General features: G+C 42.2%; 1 protein-coding gene across 3 annotated transcripts in view; it reads left to right on the forward strand.

Moving 5' to 3' along the window:
* LOC147026370 (sodium/potassium-transporting ATPase subunit beta-1-interacting protein 3-like) overlaps positions 1-26619 on the forward strand; it is a 298816-nt gene that overhangs the window by 8162 nt on the left and 264035 nt on the right. The gene's annotated exons all lie outside the window — the stretch shown is intronic.

Raw genomic sequence — 26619 nt, forward strand, 5'->3', positions numbered from 1 at the left:
TCATGCTGGAAGACCCAGCCACGCCCCATCTTCAATGCTCTTGTTGAGGGAAGGAGGTTGTTGGCCAAGATCTCATGATACATGGCCCCATCCATCCTCCCCTCAATACGGTGCAGTCATCCTGTCCCCTTTGCAGAAAACCATCCCCAAAGAATGTTGTTTCCACCTCCATGCTTCACGGTTGGGATGGTGTTCTTGGGGTTGTACTCATCCTTCTTGTTCCTCCAAACACGGCGGGTGGAGTTTAAACCAAAAAGCTCTATTTTGGTCTCATCAGACCACATGACCTTCTCCCATTCCTCCTCTGGATCATCCAGATGGTCAGTGGCAAACTTCAGACGGGCCTGGACATGCGCTGGCTTGAGCAGAGGGACCTGACGTGCGCTGCAGGATTTTAATCCATGACGGCGTAGTGTGTTACTTATGGTTTTCTTTGATACTGTGGTCCCAGCTCTCTTCAGTTCATTGACCAGGTCCTGCAGTGTAGTTCTGGGCTGATCGCTCACCGTTCTCATGATAATTGAGGCTCCACGAGGTGAGATCTTGCATGGAGCCCCAGACCGAGGGAGATTGACTGTTATCTTGAACTTCTTCCATTTTCTAATAATTGCGCCAACAGTTGTTGCCTTCTCACCAAGCTGCTTGCCTATTGTCCTATAGCCCATCCCAGCCTTGTGCAAGTCTACAATTTTGTCCCTGATGTCCTTAGACAGCTCTCTGTTCTTGCCCATTGTGGAGAGGTTGGAGTGTGATTGATTGAGTGTGGACAGCTGTCTTTTATGCAGATAACGAGTTCAAACAGGTGCAGTTAATACAGGTAATGAGTGGAGAATGGGAGGGCTTCTTTAAAACAAAACAAACAGGTCTGTGAGAGCCAGAATTCTTACTGGTTGGTGGGTGATCAAATACTTATTTCATGCAATAAAATGCAAATTAATTATTTAAAAATCATACAATGTGATTTTCAGGATTTTTGTTTTAGATTCCGTCTTTCACAGTTGAAGTGTACCTATGATAAAAATTACAGACCTCTACGTGCTTTGTAAGTGGGAAAACCTGTAAAATCGGCAGTGTATCAGATACTTGTTCTCCCCACTGTATATATATATATATATATATATATATATATATATATATATATATATATATATATATATATATATATATATATATATATATATATATATATATATATATATATATATATATATATATATATATATATATATATATATATATATATATATATATATATATATATGTTTCCAGCAGTCTTAAACCTTGATAATCACATGCAACATTTGACAGTCTGCATATATATGGGAGTAAAGAACTAGATCCTTGCGACCAAAGGTGGATAGAAATTATGTTTACACCCCTGTCTCTCTGTGATGGTGGACAGGTTGAGTGTGTGACCAGGACAAAAATTGATTCGATTTTGGTGAAGATCCAGATCGGGATACCATAATTTTTTGAGTGATTCTTCACCATTGAGAGTTATGGCCAAAGCCATATATAGCGTGATCTTCCAAAAAGTTGTGGATGGATTATGACAAAACTTGGTGGATGATAACAACAACAAGCCGATTAGATTTTGGTTAAGGTCCGGATGCAGATCCGGCTGATTAGTAATAGTGGGATACAGAACGTAAATTTTTCAGTCTGGCAGTGGTATGCACTCTACCGAGTGCAGTTCTACTTTCTAATGAGATCAAGTAGATATCTGATGAGTATCCAATTCTACTTCATAAAACATACTTTTATACTACAGGTGTAACCATTGGATTATATGCTCAGGGATCAATCGGTCAGGAAATGATGAGAAAAGTATTTTGAGTGCAATTGGAAAACTTCCGTTCATCATCATTCATCATTTCGCCCTTTTCAGGACAAAGGCCTCAGCATGATGATCATTCCAGACGTTTCTGTCTTCAGTCAGTCACTCTTGTCCAGATGTTATACCTGCATAATAGTTGGTCAGATCATCTCGCTGTCTTGTACTTGGCCTTCCTTTATCTCGTTTTCCATCTCGTAGTCTCAATTGTATCATTTCTGTCCATCAATCATCATCTCTCAGCATCACCTGGTCCAGTCCTTTGGTCCGTTCCATTATATCTCAGACTGCATTATCCCAAGCAACTTCTGTTACTTGGGAATTAATTTGGTGAAGTTTAAACATTAACAGAAAGAAAGAAAATGCTCAGCAAAGACCTTCATCGAGGGGGGAAATGGCAAAGACCTTTCTTGAGGCTGATGTTTTTTGGGTTTTTTTTGGCTGCCCAATGCTCCCAGCAGCTTTTCTGTCTTTGTGTGTGACACTCCTATACATTTACTAACTTACCATTGTGATTGGAACATCATCCAGGTATGTAAAGGCCTGCTCATGCTCCATTGTCATATTTTTGTGTCGCTTTGCTTTTTACCTGACCACAGTAATCTCGGCATATGTTGCATGATTATACTACTGCATCAATATTCGGCCCACGCTTGATCAATACTAGGCCAATTTGTTATTTTCAATCGATGCAATCGAGTTCAATTGGAATGGTTCTTTTGAACATGAGTACACCCTCTTCCTCCAGGAGTGGCAGGAAGGGTCATGTCATTATCCTCTCTGGGGTATATAGATTACAGTATATCTCCGCTCGGACCTCAAGAACGTTGGGTTTCTTCCCTTCTAGCTTAGTGTTAAACAGCAGTAGCGACTGTTTAAAAGGTAATCATACATGTTTGTGGTTTATTATATTTTTTTTACTTCTCGGAGGGGTGCTTCATGAAATGCCAAGATAAGCAATCTAGACACGTTAACACGACATTTGTCCAAGGAGTAAAATCCCCTTGGAGAGGGGGTTAAATTAAGTTTCTACATCCTCCATGATGTGACCCTTAGTCCTCCTGTCATCTTTGGTTGAGATTCGGCATGTAATGACCAAGTGCGTCGCGGTCAGACACACACAAACAGACAGACAGACCGACAGACACCAAATTGCATATTTTAGTATGATATGTATGACAAAATGATGTCGAAGAAAACTACTTCAATGTGGTGAAAGCTTTCTTTTTACTGTCTTTCTGTGATGCTATCTATTTATCTATCTATCTATCTATCTATCTATCTATCTATCTATCTATCTATCTATCTGTGACATTAGGAATTGACTTTCTGATCAACTCTTTTGATTGCCACGAACTGACATTTACAGAACATAATAACTTAATGGCTGGGCATTTTGTTTCACCACTTCTATGTTAGGCCATCGACTTATTGTTCAACCATGCCACATAACTATGGAGTGAAGCAGGACGATATCTCTTTGTAAAAGGAGACACGTCTGTCTTTCTGTGTCTGTATGCACATGTTTGTCGCACTTCATTTTATAGGGTTCCTGCTGTCATAGAGTAAAAAAAAAATGGTTCCGTTGGAAAGCTAAAAATAATCTATGTACTTGGTTTTTACTCTACAACAGCAGGAACCCTTTACAAGGGCACGAGGGGAACACGTAAAACAATACATAGTAATACTTCGAGAAGCAAAAGAAAAATATATAAAATACATGGAAGGAACATACAAACAGCAACAACCACAACCACCCCGTCAACAGCAACAACAACAACCATGTGTTATAAAAGGTCCATTTTTCGTGTTTCACTTCATTCTTCATCCTTGTTGTTGAGATTCACAGATAGATATGCAACATGTTTGTGAATGAAGTGCAACATGCTGTCTTTTGATTAAACCCATCAGCAAAGCAATGGGTAGGCACACCTCATCTTGATGAAACCGCACGGGGTGATAAACGAGCACAGTGACACTAAGATCACATGTTAAAAAGTGTATCATATACTTCTGAGAAGGTGTATACTCGGCTCCATTCTATTTACATGTTCCTCTGGGGCCAGAGATCCTTTAAAAAAAAATACTCGCATGCTGTAAAACACATTTTACCATGCTGGCCTTTCTGCTCTCAACTTTTACTCTTTTCTGTCTTTGCTAGTAATTTTTTTGTTTTGTTTTCAGCACCTTGGCTTTGTTGATGTCCTTTGTTTTTAAGGTGGAGATTTTCACTTGCTTCCTATTGACTGTGACAAAGCTATTCAGGCAAAAGCAATGCTGTACCAGACTGGTGTTAACGTGAATTTGAGGAAATTCATGTGACCACTGCACATAGACCCCTTTGAATGGGGGTCCACGGTAATGTTCTTTGGTCTCTCTGCATCACCTTGCACGAGGACATTTATAATAGTGCTTGAAATTAAAACTATATGCTGGGACATCTGTTAGTGAGTGTGGCCTGTTTTTCATTTGGCTTTGTTTTGGCAGTCTTGTATTATGGACCATTAACTCCATCGATGTGTTCACTCCCTCACCGCATTAGTTGACGTTCACAACAGGCTTCGGCACTGAATGTAAGGTTTTGTTCTCATTTATTGAATACAAATTCAAACGGGCCCGGCCAAAATGAAATCTGAGGAGAAATTGGGGCCTTCCTTTCAATTAGCGCCGTACTTAAATCTAATCTTGGAGCCATGATTCATTGTGTTCTGCTCCAGCTGGTCGGGTTTTTAAATCGAGAAGTGAAAGGTTTTGGAAGTGAGATGCAGGTACCCGCTGCCAAAATAAAATTATCCACGGACAATGACTTCCAGCCTATTTATCCAATCGATCGCTCCCTCTAAGCTCCTTGTCCTTGAGCAAAGACAACCTGGGGCCATAGTCTAATCACGAGCATTTTGTTCGTAGGTCATGTCATCCATCTTTGCTGTTGGAACTTGTTCATTGGTATTGTTTTTGCTCCTTGCGGGAGAGCGTGTCACTTGCTGAGTTTACCGTATGGACATTCGAAAACACCGGCTCCATATGGTCGGCTCATCACTTTGTGTACTTTGTTCTATTCACTTGTGTGCTATTGTTGGTTCAACGAACCGATTCTTCGACTCGCACACTTCGGTCTGATTCAATCACGTGCCCCTCTGGTTGAAATAATGCATGCTTGTGACCACAGAGTGACGTTTTCATGGCTGCTGACTTCTTTCAGCCAAGGATGCCCTTTGTTGTGCATTTAATGCAATTGCTAGTATTACACTGTAACTCATAGAGTTTGATTGTTTGTGAAAAGACATACTTTTGGCATAGTTAGAAGCTAACTCGATCAATATGATAACAGCTTTATGTAGTGAAAGTAGTTAGATTAAAAAATGCACATTGCTAAATGGCTCCATTCCAACAAGATTAAAGTGTACTCTATCTAGCAGCTTATTGTTAAATTGGTTCATATTATTATTAGGGTGCCATTATCCTTACAGGTTGTGGTACCCTACCCAATTGTTTTTGTTCAGGTTACTTGTTATTATCTTGCCAAAACGAAGTTTTGCAAGATATGTTAGTCAGCTTGTATGTTCGCATATCAGAGGCCTATAGAGGTCCCTTTCAGTGCACAAAATTTTGAAGGTCAAGGTCACTTTGGCGCAAATCAGGGAAGTCGACGAAACCCTTATTTTTTGAGTAATTTTGATCGGATCGTCTTCAAACTTCATGGGAATATAGTTCATGGTCTGGCGCTCAGCTGATTAATTTTTGGTGGCGATTGGCCTTGACCTTCATGTTTTTTTTTTGTTTTTTTTGGTCTGTAATCACGTATAAATCACTCTGCAGAGCACAGTTATCATTGGAAATTTTTATAACTTCGCATATCAGAGGCCTATAGAGGTCCCTTTCAGCGCATAAAATTTTGAAGGTCAAGGTCAAAGGTCAAGGTCACTTTGTCGCAAATCAGGGGAGTCAACGAAACCCTTATTTTTTGAGTAATTTTGATCGGATCGTCTTCAAACTTCATGGGAATATAGTCCATGGTCTGGCGCTCAGCTGATTAATTTTTGGTGGCGATTGGCCTTGACCTTCATGGTTAGCGCCTCAGGTCAAACATATTTGACCCCAAGGTCAAATTTTCAAGTTTTAGGAACCATATCGTGTAGTACCTCAAATTGAACACCTCGATGAGTGCTTTCTAGATATGTCAAGCTTGAGACATTATGACGTCATTTGGTGACACTATGAGGCAAAAGCATATTTTTCATGGTTACTCTGTAGAACGATTCTCATCGGAATCTCTCGTAGGCAGATATTCTTCAAGGAGTCGCTCCTGGTGGATAGCAGCTCTGTTCACCTCAGTGTGACCTTAAAGAAGTCACACGTGGTCACCTTTTGGCAAGATATGGGTCACCCTGCGGGTCACATTGGTTTTTTTTATTCTTTGTCCTATTTTGGGCCTTTTTTTTGCACGATGATTTCCTTAAACATGTTTTCTCAGCAACGACTTGTCGGATTGTCATGAAATTTTGGCTACTCATGCAGAATTTTAAAATTATAATTATGACATCATGGGTCATGTGGGGTGGCAGCCATGTTGGAAAAATGGAAAAACTTTGGCCGTCTTCTCTGGAACCGCTCGCTGGAAAAAATTTAAACATGGCTCATTGTCAAGATCTCCACAAGGGCTATAAGTGGTGTTAACTGTGACATCATCGGTGAAGTATCTCGGTGAAAATTCGACATGTAGAATGCTGCATCCCATCAGTATGAAAATTTCTGAGGTTCATCTTGGGAAAGATGTGAACACAAATTTTTTTATTATGATGTCATCTGTCATGTGGTTTGGCAGCCATATTGTTTCAAAAAAAGAAGTCATTTTCTCCAGAACTGCTTTCGAGATCAAAGTGAAACTGCACACAAATAATCAACTAGCCATGCTGAATAAAGTTTGCTAACTATGACATCATAGGTCGCATGGTCTGGCAGCCATCTTTGATTTATCATAAAACATTCAAAAATCAAATTCAGAATATCTGAACAGATTGAGGAGAAACTTCACAGACATCTTCTTCGTGATGTGGGGATACTCGGGTGTTTATACAGGCCTCATGTACCGTACGTTTGAAGACTCAACAACCCGTCCTCGATTATAAAATAAAGCTCCCGTTTTGAGGAAAAAAAACGTACAATTTGATGACACCTCAAACAAGGTAATGCATGTTTTGTTTCCAATGATCGTGGCATCGGTCTAGTTATACACCGCCCAATGAAGATATGTTGATTTTCCTATTATGCAGAGGAAAGAAAATCGTGGTCTTTCATTAAAAAATACTTTTCCTTCGAGAGCTGATAACAAAGGCCCGATGTGCTGAAAGATGTGAGTGGCGCTCGTGGGACCCCCTCGGCAGCTGCCGGACAGCTTGTGTGCATGGAAAGCGTGAGAGTGAGCGTGAGAAAAGTGCGTGGTATAAAAGAGCAAAGGAGAAAGAAAACCGTGGAGTGGATGGTGTGAATGAGTGGTGTGCGAAACACAGCGGGACAGCCTGTGTGCAGAAGTGGTGTGAAATCAACGGGACGTGTACGGAGATGATTGTGGAAAGTCCCACATTGCAAAAGTGGACGTGGTGAAGCTGGACATGTCCATAAGTGGACGTGGGTGACCTCGTCTGTGAGTGACATCTGCGGGGATTTCTTTCATCTCTACTCCCTTTCAAGGCTTCTTCTTCTGTAATCTTTCATCTCCACTCCCTTTCAAAGCATGCCTCAGGTGTTCGATTGAAGCGGGGTTGTAGCAAAGTGGGTGAGCGTGAGTGGTTGTGTGAGAGGTTGTGGAGGTAGGAAGAGGGGAAATGGTACCCAACCATAACTGCTCGCAGTTATATAGCAGAGCGCCTCCACTTATTTTTACGATTTTTTGTATTATTAATATGAGGATAATGTTCCGAAATAAGTTCATGGAGTGGGTCCCAGTCTGGGACCCATGAAGTGAAACATGGGGTTCTGCTCCCCATCCGGATGTGCCCCCTAAGAAGGGAGTTAAAGCGGGATTTTGCAGAAACTATTGGTATTTTATTCAAAAATCTTCTTCTCAGAACCTGCCAGACAGAGCCAGACCAAACTCACCACGAGACATTGGGACCATGCCCTAACCTCATGTTATGCTCCTCATGGCCGGATTTTCTCTGGAAAGGGGGCCGCGAGCCCCTCTGCGAATCCCTCATTTTCACTAAAACATCTCCACAACTTCCTGAGCGATACGGACCAAATTTGGAGCAATGCATCAAGACAGAAGGTCTCATGGGGTTGTGCTCCCCATCTCGATCAGTGTGATTGGCAGGGTGATTCATCAATGTGTGTGTTGTCCCTCGGAAGGATGTTAAATGGGCGTCCCATCTGCCTGCATTCATTGGTGGATGTTACAGATCCCATGGTGTCCCTCACAAAGAGTAGGTGAGCTTCGCCGGCACCATGGCAAAATTCCAAATTCCTGCCCGAACAAGTCAAATGTCAGGCCTGGCTAGCCGGTGCGTGAAGACTCGGGCTAAGCTTTGTCTGGCCGACCCCACAAGAAAGGTGGGATTATGATGGTCGTTCGAGAAGAAGAAGAAGAAGGAGAATTTGATGTCTTCTAAAATCAAACTGACCATATTCCTATTGCCCATGTTTTCTTACTTTGGCCCTGTTATTTGGCATTATGGTGCTATCATGAGCATTGCCTTGTTCAAACTATATCATTTGGTGCTTCCCAGTGGGATTATGAATTTAGCAAAAAATAAAAGAGGTGAAATTATGGAGCAAGGAGAAAAAGACATAAAATGTCATAGCCCCCGTGGTTTTAGTAACTTTGCTGTATGGAGTTAAAGGGCTAGCTCATATTTATTTACAACTAAAATGGTTGCCAGTCTACCAGTCAGCCATCTTTGATCAGATCGCAAAATAAAGTTAGGTGCAAGTGTATGTCAGCATATCCTGTGCTTGTGCCAAGTTTGAACAAAATTGGTTTGTATATGTCCGAGATATGGCTGTGGATAAGCGGACGCATGGACGAATGAGACTTAATCCATAAGCCCCCATTTTGGACTAAGTCCAACGGGGGCTAATGTTAGATGGCATTAAACATATTGACATAATTTTTTGTAGGTTTTGTGTTTCCATCGAATAACTTATGGCATGGTGTTGGCTTAATGGTTAGGGTGGTGGGCTTGGGATCCAAGGATCCTGAGTTCAAATCCCACTCAGCTGTTGAATTAATACCAGGTGGGGTTTGACTGCCTGTCATCCTTCTGAGGTCGGCAAAAATGAGTACCAGTTTGCTGGTACCCTGTGTCAGACTGGCAACCTGTCAAGGATTTTGTCCAATAGCCCAGGAGACTGCTGAGGCAGCATCAACGCTCTGCACAGAGTATGGTCCCCAATGGATGGATGGATGAATCGACATGAGAACTTACTTCATAAGACTGCCCGTTGTATGCATACCCCTGCTCTCTTATACTTTTTCTGACCTGCTTACTGATCTCCCCTCTCCATCCCACCACTTTCTTTTCTGTCACTCATCCACTCATGCACATGATGTCTTTGTCTGCTTTTCCTCCTTTGATCCCCTGTGAGGCTGTGAACCTGATGCCCTCTGTCAATTTGCTCCTTCATGAGCCTAGATTTTCAAATGCTCCAAAAATAAATATAACTAGTAATAAAAAATTTATTTGCTTCAAATCCCATAGGCTACTTACTCGTATGTTATATCTCTGTTGTCTATTACCATCCCTGTAATTGATGTATGTTGATGTCTCCTAACGCCCTCACCCTACGCGCGATTTATGTACAAGCTTCTCGACAAGCCTTAGATCACTGCTTAGACATACAAAGGATGTACAAAGCTATGTTTCTCAAATGCAAATAGTGCTGTGATAAAATCCTTCACATAGCATTGGTGCAAAAAAACACAACAGCCTTCTTTTTTGCCTACTAATCACGGATGCAGCATGAAAATATCATTGAGCACACACACCAGCTGATCTGAACTAAACCCTGAACCACAGCTTATCCAGCCTGACCTGAACCAAATGAATTCTTTACAACATGGACTAAGTTCACTTCATTCTGATCCTGTTGTCTTGACTGAAAATTTCAGTCAAAACACTGGCATGAGCTCATGAGCAGTATACATTACGAGGTCGGAGAACAAACTTAAAGATCATGCTAATGGAGAATCAGTGTTTGTTTCAGGTTGGGAAATTATTTGAAGTGTGCGATTGAATTATACCTTGATTATGATCAGTAAGGTGTAAATGATGGCTTTTCCATTGCAATGCCAAAACGAAGCCTGGTGTTGGCTTAGTCGCTTAGTAGTTAGGGTGGCTGGCTTGGGATCCTTGAGTCCTGAGTTCGAACCCCGTTGGCTGCTGAATTAACACCAGGTGGGGTTTACTCAGCCTGTCATGCTCCCGAGGTCGGCAAAATGAGTACCTACCAGTGTACTGGTGGAGGGGCACAGCATCAGTGGCACAGCCGCACTCCAAGAAATAATAGCTACCCGGCAGCCAAGCTGCCATACGCAAGAACAGAATACCAAAACTCTTTTGGAAAACAGGTTTGTTATGAATTCTGATGATGATGTATCGAACTCTGTTACAGAGCATCGGTACTGCCGAAGCAGTTCCTTGGCAAGGGTTATACTGGGTGGTGTGCCTTTGCCTTCCCAACAGTCGTTTGGGCAGGAATTTGGAACTTGGAATCATGTCCAGTACTTTAGAACTACTGTCATGAGTTTTGGAGCTGAGGTTTCTATGGCTGAATGGCCTTCCTGACACCAACTGTTTTTCTTTCAGTCATCGTACCCTTAGCCTTTGGTTAAACTAAAATGCAAGGCAGTAGGTGAGAAAATAAATAAGCAATCAATCAAGCATTCAAGCAATCAACAAAACTTAAACAGTTGCAAGTAAAAAACTTTGTATGAGAATATAATTACCATGAACATTGAAATTCACAGAACAATGTTGAAAGAAAAATGGAGAGAAGAAGGAAGGAAGGAATGGGGGAGAGGAGAGAAGCAAGTGGGAACTTCTCTGCCACAATCAGTGTGCATGATGGCGACGGCATCGCTTCGGCAGCGGATATACGGAAGATCCTGTACTGTAATATAGTACATTAATCTATTACAAATGTGGAGTGTGGTGTCTGTTCATGAGTTTGTGCCAGATATGTTCTCGTGGATCAGGCATTATTGGGCGGAAGTACACTACCGGTCCGAAGTTTTAGAACACCCCCATTTTTTCAGTTTTCACTGAAATTTAAGCAGTTTAATGTTTCAATGTACTCTGAAATTAAAGCAGAGATCAAATAAACAATTGCAGATAAAAAAGAAATCATGGAATCGTTTTATTGAACAAAATATAATCTAAATTTTTGACTCATCAAAGTCGCCACCTTTTGCAGATATAACAGCTGAACATACTTGTGGCATTCCTTATACAATGGAAATCAAGTATTGTTCCGGAAGTTCTTCCCAACAGTTGCAGAAGTTCCCACAAATGTGTTGCACTTGTAAGTTGCTTTGCTTTCACCCTTCTGTCCAATTCATCCCAAACCAGCTCGATGGGGTTTAAGTCTGGAGACTGTGCTGGCCATTCCATGATTTGAAGCCTACCGTCTTGTTCTTTTCTTCTAAGGTAGTTCTGACATTGCCTGGAGGTATGTTTTGGGTCGTTATCTTGCTGTCGGATGAACCCCTGACCACCTACGCCTAGACCAGAGGGTAATGCATGGTGCTGCAAAATGCTGTGGTTGCCCTTTTGGTTCAGGGTACCAGTCACTCTGTGCAAGTCGCCGACTCTGGATCCAGCAAAAGAGCCCCAGATCATCACGCTTCCTCCTCCATGTTTGACAGTCGGTGTCACACACTGAGGAACCATCCTTTCACCTACTCGATGGTGTACAAAAACCCTGCGTGATGAACCAAAGATTTCAAATTTTGATTCATCGGTCCATAAGATCTTCTTACAGTTTTCAGTATTCCACTCACAGTGCTTCATGGCCCAGGCAAACCTCTTTTTCTTATTTTGCCATCTTAGCAACAGCTTTCTTACTGCCACTTGACCTGTCAAACCTGCAGCTCGAAGTCTTCTCTTCACAGTTGAAACTGAGACTTCCTTACTTCGACCAGTGTTAAGCTGTGCTTGAAGCTGCTGTCCTGTGAGCCACCTATCACGCAAGTTGTTGACTCTCAGAAACTTGTCTTCTGATTGTGTTGTGGCTTTGTGTCTGCCAGACCTCTTCCTGTCAGAGTGTCCTCCAGTTTCCAAGTGCCTTTTGATGGTGTCAGAAACTGTACTCACTGACACCTTGGCTTACTTTGCAATTTCTCTAAAGGAAAGACCTACACTTTTAAGGGTTACGAGACGACCCGTGAACTCGTTGGGTTCCCGTTGTGACAGCGGTTGATTACAAAAATCATTTCAAAACAACAACAACAAAAAAGATAGCTTCAGTGAATTATACCACTGAGGTTGTTTGCATTGATCAAATAATCCCGAAGAATACTTGACTGAATCGGGATTTGATTTTTTTATAATTTTTTTCGTTGCCCGATTTGAACGAAACTTGATATTACGCGTCAATGTGAAAAAAAAACGTAAAAAAGAAAGTCAAATAAATTATTGTGCATAATCTTCAAAACACAATTTAATTTATTAATGAACACGGATGTATTAGATCAAAATGGCGATGTTTATTTTATGCTTAAAAATAAATCGTTCTTTGTCTTTACTAAATATTTGAGATTTTAAAATAAATCATTTCAAGAAAAAAAAACATAGTTCCAGCGAACTATACCGCTGAGGTTGTTTGCATTGATCAAATTCTCCCGAAGAGTACTTAACTGAATTGGGAATTGATTTTTTAATAATGTTTTTTGTTGCCTGATTTGAATGAAACTTGATACTGCACATCGCAGGAGAATGTTGTGTAAGGTGGCCCTAAAATTTTTGCGCTATTGTGTACCGTTTTGGCTGTATTTCGGGAACATGCATACATACATACATAAAAACATGCATACATACATACATACATACATTCAAAATGAGAGTTTTAGTAATATATAGATAGAAGATAATGGTCTCTCTGTCTTCCTTTGTTAATTGTCTTTTTCTCGCCATTATGATAGCAATATACTACTTCCTGCAGTGCAATATTGTCCAAATAATGCTTCAGAGGGATAATAATGCTTTAGCAACACAGTCTGTTCCAACACTACTCTTATACAGACAGAGGGTTTAAAACTAATCAACAAAAGTTGGGACACCCGTAGGAATTGTTTGCATCAACTTTCAAGGCTTAATTTACTTCCATTGCTGCAGAACAGCTGCAGTTGCAAACCCATTACTTGTTCCCTGAAAAGGGCCTTTTTTAACAACTCTGAAATTTACATTATTTTTCAGTTTTTGGAAACCTAAGCTTTTTTTTTTAAACCTCTGGCAGTTTACCGCTGAGCTTTGTTCCATTTCAGGTTATTCACTGGACTTGAACTGCTTAAATTTCAGTAAAAACTGGAAAAATTTGGGTGTTCTAAAACTTTCGACTGGTAGTGTATGTGCTCTACTGAGTGCATTTCTCGTTTTTTTATGTAGTGCAGTGTTATTCGCACATTTCTAAGCAGATGGAAGATGACCCAGTGCAAATGACAGGATGAACAGGGCAGAGAGAGCATGTGCAAGAGCAGCAGAGCAGATATTTAGGACATGTTAGCTGATGCTGTCCGGTCCAGTAGCAGAGTCAGAGACTTGATGGGATGGTTACGCTTGATGCGCCGAATTGTCTATTTCTGTGTTGAAGTCATCTGTTAAACAGTTATCTGTTTGCTTAATGGTTCGGGTGGCAGGCTTTGGATCCAAGGGTCCTGAGTTTAAATCCTGCTCAGCTGTTGAATTAAGAGCAGGTGGGGTTAACTCGGCCTGTCATCCTTCCGAGGTCGGCAAAATGAGTGCCAGCATGCTGGTATACTGTGTCTGAGTGGCGACCCGTCCAGGATTGTGCCCAATAGCCAAGGAGACTGCTTAAGCAGCACCAACGCTCTGTACAGAGTATGGTCCCAATCTCCTCCTCCTCTCATCTGTTATATATTGCGAGCCATGGTGTCTGTCCGTGTGTATGTCTGTCTCCCGTTTACGGCGGTCGCTTCCTGCACTACGTTTAAAAACTCAACATTCACTTTTGAAATGATGGGAGAACAGGCATAAATAATGTTGATTCCAAGTTTTATTTGACAAGCAGGATATTTTGCCCTCTTTTTAGACAAATTGATCAACTGTCACCCAATGTTGCACCACAATTTCATGGTGGGCACTATAAGTAGCTTTGAGCTAATTGGCTCGGATTTAAACTAAGCGTGCAACACAATTGACCATTTTAAAGTCCACAAAATAATTTAAATGGATTCATTAACTGAAACTTTTCCGGGCACTGGGGACAGGTACTTTTGCTTGCTTTTCCCATCACTAGGCACAGGTACTCATCCTTGTAATCTATATTTCAAAGTAGCCAGATTTATCCGTCTGTTTCTCTCTTTCCACCCATTGGTTGGACAGCTGGCCTGACTCCATCCATAATTGAATCTCAGAAATATAATCATATGTCCACAACTTAGGTCGCCACTAATAAGGCCTAGGGCCTTAAGCTTCAGGCCTCTGGTGTACATTAGAAGACTCATTTCATATGCAGTCTGTGGCTGCAGGTTGCATCATTGCTGGCAGTGCGGCTTTTCCGCTGATGCACTGCCTCGTTTCTAGAAAGCTGGTACTCATTTTGCCGACCTCAGAAGGATGACAGAAGGCTGACCTCAGAAGGGTGTCAACCCACCTGATGTGATTTCATGGTATGACAGGCTCAAACCCAAGTCCCTAAGATCTTAAGCCAGCTAACTTAACTATTAAGCCAACACCAGGCTTTAACAACCATTAACAAATTGTATTTTTGAAGCATTTTTGTTGACTCCAGACTATTTTTGAAAGTGTACTTTTATAAGGAAATCTGTCTAAGGGGAGTAATTATAATGTTTGTATTTTTCAGAATGAGCAAGTTAATAATTTGATGAATATTAGCAAAGAGCCTGGCCTTACGGATGGGTTAATTTCCCACATTTTTATAATGTCTATTGGGCATTTTATCATGACTTGTAATACCGGCCTCCATCAGGTGGTGCTGTATAATACACATTTACATAGAGAGAATTGGGGTCCTACTTCCACCCTGAACCTCTGGGCTATGAATTTATTTTACCCTCTGAAGTCTAGAACCTTCCTTTACACCCCTGATTGCAACCAGCAGTTTTCAACCCATTCCTTGCAGTGGTTCAGGAGTGCATAGAAAACACACACACACACGCACACTAAAACATGAGACACAGCCAGTGACGTAACTTTTCAGAGCACTCTTTGTGCCAGTGATGCCATCTTGTGACATCAATTTTCTCTCCACAGTTAGCACAGCAATTAAGGATATATTTCCACCCTATCCCCATGGATTGCCAACCCACAGGGTTTCTCCATACTCTATCCTACATATGCTGAGCATCAGAATCAAATTATTGACTGCCCAGACTCAAAGTAGACACTCAAACCATTATGGTCACTCAGTTTGGGAGTGTCATGCCTGTGATTACTTTATTCTATTATACAGCCTGAAATTAAATATTTGGGGGGAGGGATGAAGGGTACAGTTGGACCAAGAATGGAGGAGGGAGCGGGATCAAAGTAACTATGAGGAGAAAACGAGGGGGGTGGGTGTGGGTGTGGAGGGGGGGGGTGATGGATAAAACCAACTGTAAGGATTCCAAGCTGTTTAAGTCTCAAATTTCTTTGAAACAATCAGGAATTCTAAACATCTTTATTGTACAGACTTGTTATTCTCGTCTGTAGAGTAAAAGGGTTAAAAGCATTTCACAGTTCACAAGAGGCCCACAAGTAGAGCAAGTTTGAATAGTTGCGTTTGCTGTTTAATAGTGCATATTTGCATGTAAAGATATATAGTGGAAAAAATTGCTAATGATCATATATTATACTTATTCGTTTTTTTACATGTGTGTTTACTTTTGAAACATTTTGTTTCAATTTTTTCATTTTTGAAAAAACCAATATCCTGGTGTTAGCGCAGTGGTTAGGGCAGCGGCTTGGGACCCAAAAAAGTCCTGAGTTCAAGCCCCGTTGGGCCACTGAATATATATACTGCATATGTGTGTGTGTATATGTATATATATATATATATATATATATATATATATATATATATATATATATATATGTGTGTGTATATATATGTATATATGTGTATATATGTGTATATATGTGTGTGTATATATATGTATATATGTGTATATATGTGTATATATGTGTGTATATATATATGTATATATGTGTATATATATATATATATGTGTGTATATATATGTATATATGTGTATATATGTGTGTATATATATGTATATATGTGTATATATATATATATATATATATATATATATATGTATATATGTATATATGTATATATATATATATCAAGTCGTATAACACCAGGGGGTTGACTCAGCCTGTCATCCTTCCGAGGTCGGCGAAGTGAGTACCAGTGTACTGGGCCAGTGTATACCCCAGTTAAAATAGGTGTGCCAGATCCCTGTGTCGTAAGAGGCGACCAGGGTTGCGTCAGGAAGGGCATCCGGTGTAAAACATGTGCCAAATCACTATGCGGATCATATGGATGATCTGCTGTGGCGACCCCTCACGGGAGCAGCTGAAAGAAGAAGAAGTTTACTTTTGAAACATCTCACCTCACTTAAGTTGTAATCGGAATATGTAGTACATTTTCAGGAAATTGGATGAAATCAACAGAATGTTGATCGAGTTTTGATTACTTCTGGGGGAAGCAAGGAGAAGGTGGTGTTTCAGATGTTGACCCTTCTCTAGAGAAAAAGAGGTGCCCTACTATTTTGCTCTGACAAAAGGATAATGCCTGAAATGTCAGCTCCTTGCTTCTGACAGAGGTTAGTATACTTCGGTCAACATTCTCTCGAATCCATCCGTTGTTTTACCTGTCCGCAAAGGAAATTGACACAAGCCTTCATGAGCAAAACTAATTCTTCATTTACAGGGTGTCCACAAGTTACCATAGCAAATTCAAAGTGTAATAAAAAAATAATGAAATGGGATACAACAATGTAAAACATTGGAAAGAACATTTTTCAAAGTTTTATTGTCATAATTTATCATCATCATCAGTACACTTCAATGTGAACACCCCTTATCAGGTGGAACATGTTGAGGTGATACTTGATCTCCTTCAAGGTTCAGTTCAGCATTCCCACATTTACACTCTCAATTTCATCCTTAATCCTCTTTCTCAGATCCACAATACTGGTACCCCTCATTCTGTACACAATGTCCTTCACATAACCCCATATATAACTGGAGAGTTCATGGAATACCTTACCCCACACAGTCTTGAGAAAAACAGGAGCAGTAATTTTGGTGGTGGGGTGGGGTCTGTGAGCAGTAATTTTGGTTGTTGGAGACGATGTAAAACACTATAATATTTTGTTCAAGTACTGCTAAACGAACAGGTTTTTGAAAGTGCGTTGTGTGCAATAGTCTGGCTTGAGTGCCTTCACCAACTGAACTTTGTATATGCACAGCCACAGTCACATGTACATGACACTTGATGTACCTTTGAGCAGGGCAGCTGCAGCTCTCTGGTGGCAGTTTGAATGGACGTATGGGGATTGCCCTCAAACGACTCATAAACTTGTTCAACATCCTCACCACTTGTGTTTGTGTGGCTTTCTCCCTGCCACTACTGGATCTACCAGTCTCCAAAAACCTTTTGTGTGACTTGAGAATCGTTTTTCTCAAGGGTGGCTGCTTTCCACAGGCCATCTTGAAGATTCTCTGTACTACTACTACTACTACTACTACTACTACTACTACTACTACTACTACTACTACTACTACTACTACTACTACTAATCTGAATTCCCAGCTAAGGTGCATAGCAACCCTATTGGGGGTTAAAGTTTTTGCATTTCATTCTTGTGGGGCAGTAATTTTTGGAATTTTGTTTGGCCATGGTGCTGGCGATTGCTCGCCTACTTGATGCGAAGTGCATCGTGGGATCTTTCTCATCCACAAACTAATGCCAGCAAACAGGATGCCTGCTTAACATTCATTTTTTGGAATGACACCCTGCCAGTGAAGCACCATGATGACAGTTTATAGCTGGGCGTAAATTCAAACACAGGTGAGACAGCTTAGAGGTGAGTGTTCATACATCACGGCCATCCTGCCAGCCCATTTGCTGAACCCATGTTGCTGATTTGCTTTTTATAAACCAGGCAACACACTGTGCTTTCTTTAGTGGGGACACTATTTGTAGTAAATGTGATGTCTTGTGTCACAGGAGACCCCTGGAAATGAAAGAAAAGTCACGAAAACTTTGAGGAATGTTTTTCACATGGAACGAACCACATTGTTGCATCTTCATCCCTTTTCATTTTTTCATTTATTACATTTTGAATTTGGAACAGTAATTGGTGGACACCCCTGCACTTTGAGGGAATTGGTTTTTAAAAGTGATAAATTTCGTATTCACATGCATTGACGTAACTGACTGAATAGGTTGCATGATTTAATTCAGATGGTGACCCGTGAACTCAGAAGAAAAGTGGGCTGTTCTGAGTTGGCAGTGAAAATTTCATGACGAGGCCAAAACCGATTGAGAAAGCCTGAAATTTCTAAATGTACAAGTTGTGAAAATATTCAACTTCCAATTCCATCACAAATAATCTCTGATTGGATGATCTCGAAGAGATGATATAAACATTACAAACAAACAGTTTAATTATCGACATTTGGGAGTTTCATGGCAGCAGGTAATAATAGGCATTGATTTAACCACTCTTCATTAGGCCGGTGTACCGAGAGGAGGGGAGGGATGGACTTGATTGTAATCCCGAGTGCATTCTTTCACAGCTCCAAGTCATTTATATTTTATGCAGTTTCTTTTTGCAATAACATCATATTGCTTCAGTGGCTCTTCTCATTAACAAAGTGCAGTTATATGGTCAATTCCAAGTTTTCTATACATAGAATGGGGCTGGCAGAATACCGAGATGTACATGTACTCGCGTCTGAGTTTTATAGCCTCGGTTTGAATCCTGACCCAGTTACAAACTTCCACCCTGGAATTACACATGCAGGATGATACTTGATTGATCTCTTTGACATACTCTCCAGAATCCCGTTCCTACAAGTGATGAAAAGTGTGGAGGCCAGTACACACCTCTGACGAACTCCAGTAACAACTGGAAATGTGTCAGAGATGGAACCACCACACCTCGCAGCACTCTCAGTTCCAGAATGTAGTTCAGAAATCTGATTGATCAGTTTTGGTGGCACCCCATGAAGACCGAGAATCCTCCAGAGGGCATTCCAAGACACGGAATCGAGCATTTTGCGGAGATAAACATAGGCTGCGAGCAGCCTCTGCTGTTACTCCCATCTGCATTAGTGAGTCCCCGAAGAGGAAGAATATGGTCAATCGTTGACCTCTTTCAAGTAAACCCGACTGCTCTGGGCACTAGTGCTCAAGCAAATGGTGTCAAACCCTCTCAAGAATTGGCATGAACCAGAGCAAACACCTTGCCTGGCACCGAGAGCAGCGTTACCCCTCAGTAATTGTTGCAGTCCTGGAAATCACCCTTCCCCTTCCATAGAGGGACGACAAGGCCCCTCTTCCAGTCAGTTGGGATAATGCCTGTGTTCCAGACAGAGCACAGAACTGCATGCATCAACATGAGTACAGCATTTCAACCAGCATGGAGAAGTTTCAACCAGGAGCTTTACTCCCTTTAAACTGGTTCACTGCAGTCTGTGTTGCCACAAACACAGCCGGTTCACAGTTGATTGGAGGGTTAGCAATAGGGATAGTTACACCCCTGATGTCCAACTCGACACCTGGAGGGTCAGCCTGGTCCAGCCTCTCAAAAGTAACCAGCCCGGCGGGCCTTCACTTCGTGCTCCTTTATCAAGAGCCCACCATCCTCCACTCTAACTGCAGTACACCAAGGGACAGAATTGGAGGAACACAATACACAAATTCCTTTGTAGCAGGATGAGAATCACTTGACCACAGGTGATGTTTTACCCCTTCACAGTTTCCTCACACATAGGCCTCCTTGTCCACCCTCAGTGGATGTCTTATTTTATGGCTCAACTCCCTGAACAGCTCAGCTCTGCAATTAAGCCTGGCCCTGTGACTCTGGCCAATGTTATCCAGTGTCTCTTGGGAGACAAAGTTCTTCTTCGCCTGATGGTAGGTTGCAAGACATCCACCAGCAACATCAAGGATGGTCGTCTTGAAGGTACTCCACAACTCTTCAGGGTTTCCCAAATCCCCACTCAGCCTGTTTGCAAACTCCTCAGCTACCCTTTTATAACCGAGCTTGCCAACATCCAGACTTGGCTAGGCTTGCACCATTCTTCTGGATTTAATCTACAATTTTGGAATTGCTACAATAAGCCTGTGGTCGCTATTGAGAAACTGAGCAATTTGGTAGACCCTGCAGTTCTGAATCATCCCCCAGCGCCCATCAATGAGCACATGGTCAATCTCCTTTGCCACACCACCAGCATGGAATGGCAAGTGCAGCAATGAGGCTGTGGATGCTGAAACCATGAACCATCACCTTAAGCCCACGGCTTCTTGGAAAGTAAAGGAACTTAGTACTATTCTGGTTCACAGTTCCAGACCCATGGGGACCAACACACATCTCATAACCATCCCTGTCAGTGCCAGTCAATGCATTGAAATCCCCAAAACGAGAAGAGTATCTCACCTGGGGCACCGATCAACCACAGACTCGAGCATGGAATGGAATATTTCCTTCATGGTGAGATCACTCACCTCAGTCAAAACATATTCAGGGACCAGGGAAATGACACTCAAGGAGTTACGAATCCTCAGTCTCATAATGCGCTCATTGACCAGGGTTACCTCAATTATCATGAGAGTCAGCTTATGGGATACAGCTACAGTAACTCCTTAGGTATGGTAACCATCAGAGTGACCAGACCAGTATTAGGTGTAACCACCCGCCATGATCTCACCACTACCCGGTGTCTAAACCTTAGAGAGTGCTGCAATACCGATGTCCAAACGCTGGAGCTCAGATGATAGCATGGATAGGTGATCATCCTCTCTTCAGAATTGGAAATTCCAGGCACCCACCCAAAGGGACTGCCTCAGGTTAACCCGATGAGACCACTGGCTGGTGGATGACACCTCAGCACCACCCCAACATGCACCACCGCAATTCAACTCAGGAAGGTTACCCCGTGCTTTTCCTCCTATCATCAAAGAATGGGGGTCCCGAAGGCTTTGTCCCAATCCCGTCATCGTGTGAGCTGCCCTGCTAGGGCCACTGCACAGATGGTACTCCCACAGAGTGACTTTTCAGCTTTCTTTGCGTTTTTGTGTGTTTTGCGGAATGAAGTGTTTTATGGTGGCCGGAGTGCAAATCCTGCCACCAACCACCTAGAAAAAGGTAGCTCAGCTGTAGGATGATGTCTGCAGACACAGTTGGGCACCAGATATGGTAGGCCGTTGACTCACAAGGAGCTCCTCCGTGCTTTGACAGGTTTTGTGTTTTATCCTGTTGGGTGTCCATATCCATACACCCTCTTCATCAGGAAACCTGGTGGGGGAGACAATTTAGTCACTGACAACCCGACCATGAAACAGGTTAGTACAGGTTTACATGGTACCTGTAGCAAGTTACAGATCTGATTTGGCCTTTCCTGACTTCACCCTAATATGGTTATGTGCCACTCTTGCATGAAGCAGCACAGATCGGAAGGCCTCCGGGCATAGGCCTGGGTGTGAGTACATTGCTTGTGGAGGTTATGTTTTCACCCCTCTCTGTCTGTTTGTCTGTGTACAGGATATCTCAAAAAGTTGTGTACGGATTTGGACAAACCTTGGTGGACACGTTTGGTGTGTGACCACAACGATTTGATTCAACTTTGGTGAAGATCCGAATCTGGATCTGGATATGAGAATTGTTTTATTTTTAAAGTGATTTTTCACGATGGAGAGATCGGGCTCAAAATCGATTATATAGCATGATATTTTTAAAAGTAATTGGGCCCAATATGTTCTCGTGGATCAGGCATTATGTGGCAGAGTTATGCGCTCAACTGAGTACCCTTCTTGTTGTTTTATTGTTATTGTTCTTCTTTTTATTATTTTAAAGACCAAATAAATGGTGTATTGTTGAAAAATTTCTTATCTATTATTAGCAACAACATGGATTTTTTTTTCCCATGAAATGTTTTCTTGTTAAAGAGGACCCTCTATTAATAATTACCTCCATCTCCAAAAGGATATATTTTCACTCCTGTTTCTTTGTCTTTGAGCAGGATATCTCAAAAAGTTATGGACGAATTTGGATGAAATTTCGTGGACAGGTTGGGTGTGTGACAAGAACAAATTGATTGAATTTTGCTGAATATCTGAATCCAGATACGAGAATTTTAGAAAATGTTTCTTCACCATTGAGACATTGGGCCTAAAACTATACATAGCATCATATCTCAAAAAGTTGTGGACTGATTGTGGCAAAACTTGGTGGATGAGTTGGGTAGGTGACGAGAACAAGCCAATTCGATTTTGGTTAGGCCCAAGTCACATTTGGCACGGCGGCCGTAGGGTCTACAAAATCTACGGCCACTAGCAATTATAGGGCGGCCGCAGTATTTCCACGGTCACACAATGTAGTGTCACATATGTTTTTATTTTTCGGGGAGCCGCACGGTGTATTTAGAAATTGTGGAGACCGAAAACGTGGGGGTGCCATACAGTCTTTGATTTGATGTCGCACGGTGACCTTAGGGCGTCCCTGCGGCGGCCATAGAATTTTCAAGGCAGACGCAAGGTAGCCTCAAGGTGCCCGCAAGGCGACCGCAGGGGGGCCCTAAGGCGAACGTGCGGCCAGACGGAGGGTAACTAGTGGGTATATATATACCAGTTCTTTTTTTACTGAAATAAAAATAGACCAGTTCGGAATATACCAGTATATATAACTGAATATACTATAACTATAATATATATAACTGAATATACTATAACTATAATATATATAACTGAATATACCAGTTCGGAGTACCGTAGTGCCCCCAGAATCCGAACGCCCCATTGTTTGAACAAATTGGAATCCGAACAATTTTTTCGAGAAAATTTTGCCCTAAAAACCGAACACATTTTCAAAAACCGAACAGAACGTGGCGTTCATATTTGTTCACGTGTCTCCCCCGGCTGTTCGAGCCGCATCTTCGCGCTTTGTTCATTCAGTTCGTCGGTGGAAGTACTCGTGAAAGCATCTCTCGTGTGTCGATCGCTACTTTACCTCGTGTTTTCACCTTGATTTGTGCTGTTTTTTTTTTTTTACTCATCTTGTGTTTTAATTAATAACAAAAAAGCAATCCGAACACGTGGTGTGACGGACTGTCGGGCAAGGATTTAATTTCACAGAAAAACCAGTTGTAATTTGGAATATCCATGATTACCTCAGCCAGATGCGTTTGATGAAAGTGATTGTGGTTCTGGAGGCATCATGTTTGATGAGCTGCCCTAGGGGGCAGCGCTCGCAGAGTGCGCGAGCGATCGGAACCTAGGACGGAGCTCGAGCCTGTGTGGACCTTTGGATGTGGTGATTGTACCAGTTTACATACAGTACACCGCCACCGAAGGTCATTTACTCATCTTATTTTACTTTAAACATGGGTAATTTCAGTTGAAAGTGTCTTGAAAGTGGGTTTTCTTGGGGTCCAGGAATTGATTAATTCACTTTCCATTATTTCTTATTGGGAAAATAGTTTTGGAATCCGAACTTTTTGCAATCCGAACAGCCTCCTGGAACGAATTAAATTCGGATTCTGGGGGCACCACTGTATAGGCAAACACCTATACTCCGATCTTGAGTGGTAGCGCACGGTGGACGCACGGTCAATGCAGACTGCCACGGAGGCATACGTAGGACGGCGGGCGTAGGGGAACCGTGCTTCGACTCTGTGTTGTGCCCGCAGGTAGTCACACAGACCGCAAGGCCACCGTCCGGCGACCGTGGAAATAGTGCGGCCGCCGTAATTTTTTGGGGGTTGGCAAAATTCATTTTTCATTGATAACAGCCTACGGCAGCCGCACGAATAACGCAAGCCCACCGTACGCCCTACGTAGGTCAACGTGGAACACATCTACGTCATGGCTACGGCATGACGAATTGCTACGGCCAACGTAGAAATGAAAAAAGTTATAACTCCGCGTTATAATTCCACGGCGACCCCTACAGCCTGTAAAAGATAGCCATACGACGTAGGGCCACCCTGAGGCCACCCCAGAAACTCTGTGGCCGCCGCACGTTTCTGTCAGTTCGAGGGGCGGGGGGGGGGGGGTACGGCCGCCGTATCCTAGCCGTAGAGCAAATGTGACTTAAGCCTTAAGGTGCAGATTCAGACCTCGACTATCAGTTGGATATAAAACATACATAAACTGTGCAACCTGACGGAGGTATGCACTGAACTGAATGCCATTCTAGTTATCTCTGTGATACTGGCTATCATAGTCATAAAACTATAGACATTCATAACAACCTCTGGAAAATCTCAGAAAATGATAAGTTTGCACTGTATTTCGATCAACTCTGCTTCAGGTGCCGAGCTATGATTGATGCATCAAATAAATGACAGAGCTTGATTTAATTTGGCTCATTGTTCATAATTATTAACAACTTCTGGTACGACCATCCAATTTTACCTGGGCAAAGTGAAGTAAAGAAACTGGGTTTTTTTTTCTGATGCATACTGATTGCAACTTTGTGTGGCTTACACACCACCTTGGACTGCTCCACCATTGCAGTGGTGAAGATTATGGTTTGATCATTTGGAACCTTCTGTGTTATGTCCGTAGACACAGGAATCACCACGAGTTTGTGAAGTAAATGAGTTTATTCTCCATCAGGCTAGCTATTTTAGTGCATGCGCATCACAACTCCACTCCTACCCCATAATCACGTCATCAACCCGGATACTAACGGATCATGCTATGCTAAAGCATACATAAGATACAGCAACTGCCCCCTTTTTATAACTTAAGCAATCTCTTAGTTTAATCATTTGGGTTCTCAGTACTCATTTGTCAAGAACCTAACAATAAAACATCACACTAACTCGATATGTTTCCCTTCTATCTAATGTCATGCAAAACTTCAAAATCTTTCAAATTCATGATTCAAAATCTTTCAAAATCATGATTGGGAAGTTTATAATTTCACTAGCTAGCAATAAGAACAGCTCAGTTGTACGATGTTATGCATGTTCAGAGTCCATAGGAGACACTTTATCATTTCACCGTTTGCTGACAAATGCACAGGTTTAGCACTGGTCAATAATTAATCTTTGAGTTTTCTTCCTTTCTCGCACCGGAAATCTCCTCGCCCCATCAACTGGATAAGGTGTTTGTTCAGATGGTGGAGAAAACGTGCTCATCAACACGCGGGCCAGTGGGCAGTGATTTATCAGCTGGTGATGAAAGCACCGGGTCATCAACAAGCTGATCAAAAGAAACAACTCGTCCCACAGGTGGTGGAACTTGAATAAGTATTGCTTGTCCCCCACTTCCAATAGAACGAGTTGGAGACTGGGATCCAAGAAGTGCTGGTGGTGAATGGTTCAGTGGGCCCGTCACACCATCAGGTTATAAATATGAAGGAGTGATCACAAACCATGGACGTAATTGCTCTTCGTGTCTCTTCCACATGATACCACTCACTTGCACATCATAGTTCCTCAGACCCAAATGACTGACCCAGGAACCCAGTGTGGACCTTTTCCAAAGTTCCGGGCAAACATGAGTTGACCTCGATTGAACTTTGGAGCAAGTTCAAGGTTATCTTGGAACACCGAAGTAGGTGTGGCTCTGGATGTCAATAAGAATCTGTCCAGCTTGGTTTGTAAAGCCTCTCCGGTATTTCCGATTTTGGACGTTTTTTTCTTTAACAAGCTCAAATGAGCTAAGATCCTCGTCCTCTTAATGATGACGTCATAAAAACAAATATGACGTCATTGTGATGTATCAGGTTTGCGATAAATTATCTGTGCTACTGCCCGGCTTGATTTCCACAAACAAAATTCAAACTCTGGAAGAATCTGGAATCCTCTGGAAGAAGTCTTTTCTTTCAAGCTTCTGGGTCTCACTATCTGCCATGACCTTTCCTGGGAAAGTCACATTTCCAACCTTGCCTCAAAAGCCAGTCGCCGACTGGGAATCCTCCGTCGTGCTAAGTCCTTCCTCGGCCCTCTTGAGCTCCTGACTACTTACAAAGCTTTTGTCCGTAGCCTGATGGAGTACTGCTCTCCCCTCTGGGCTGGTGCTCCTGCCTCCCACCTTTCTCGACTTCACGCTGTCGAAACCAGGGCTTTTAAGATCATTGGCATCTCCCGCAATGAAGCTGAGTCTTTGGGCCTCTCACTCAATCACCGCAGGTTGGTCGGTGGTCTTTCTGTCTTCTACCGACTCCTCTCCAGCCTTGCCCCCCCTGCTCTCTCTGCAATTTGTCCCAACCACATTTCCACAGGGCGCTCAAGGTCCGCCAACAACCCCCTTCTGGTAAAACTACCAAAATCACGAATCACTGCTCATCTTCACTCTTTCATTCCTCTTTTTTCCCGCCTTTGGAATAAACTTCCTCACTCTATTCTTTCCCATTCTTCCCTCCA

The sequence above is a fragment of the Eptatretus burgeri genome, chromosome 5 (assembly GCF_056783735.1).
Source record: "Eptatretus burgeri isolate ZD-2024b chromosome 5, Ebu_testis_v1, whole genome shotgun sequence".
In the NCBI taxonomy this organism is placed as follows: domain Eukaryota; kingdom Metazoa; phylum Chordata; class Myxini; order Myxiniformes; family Myxinidae; genus Eptatretus; species Eptatretus burgeri.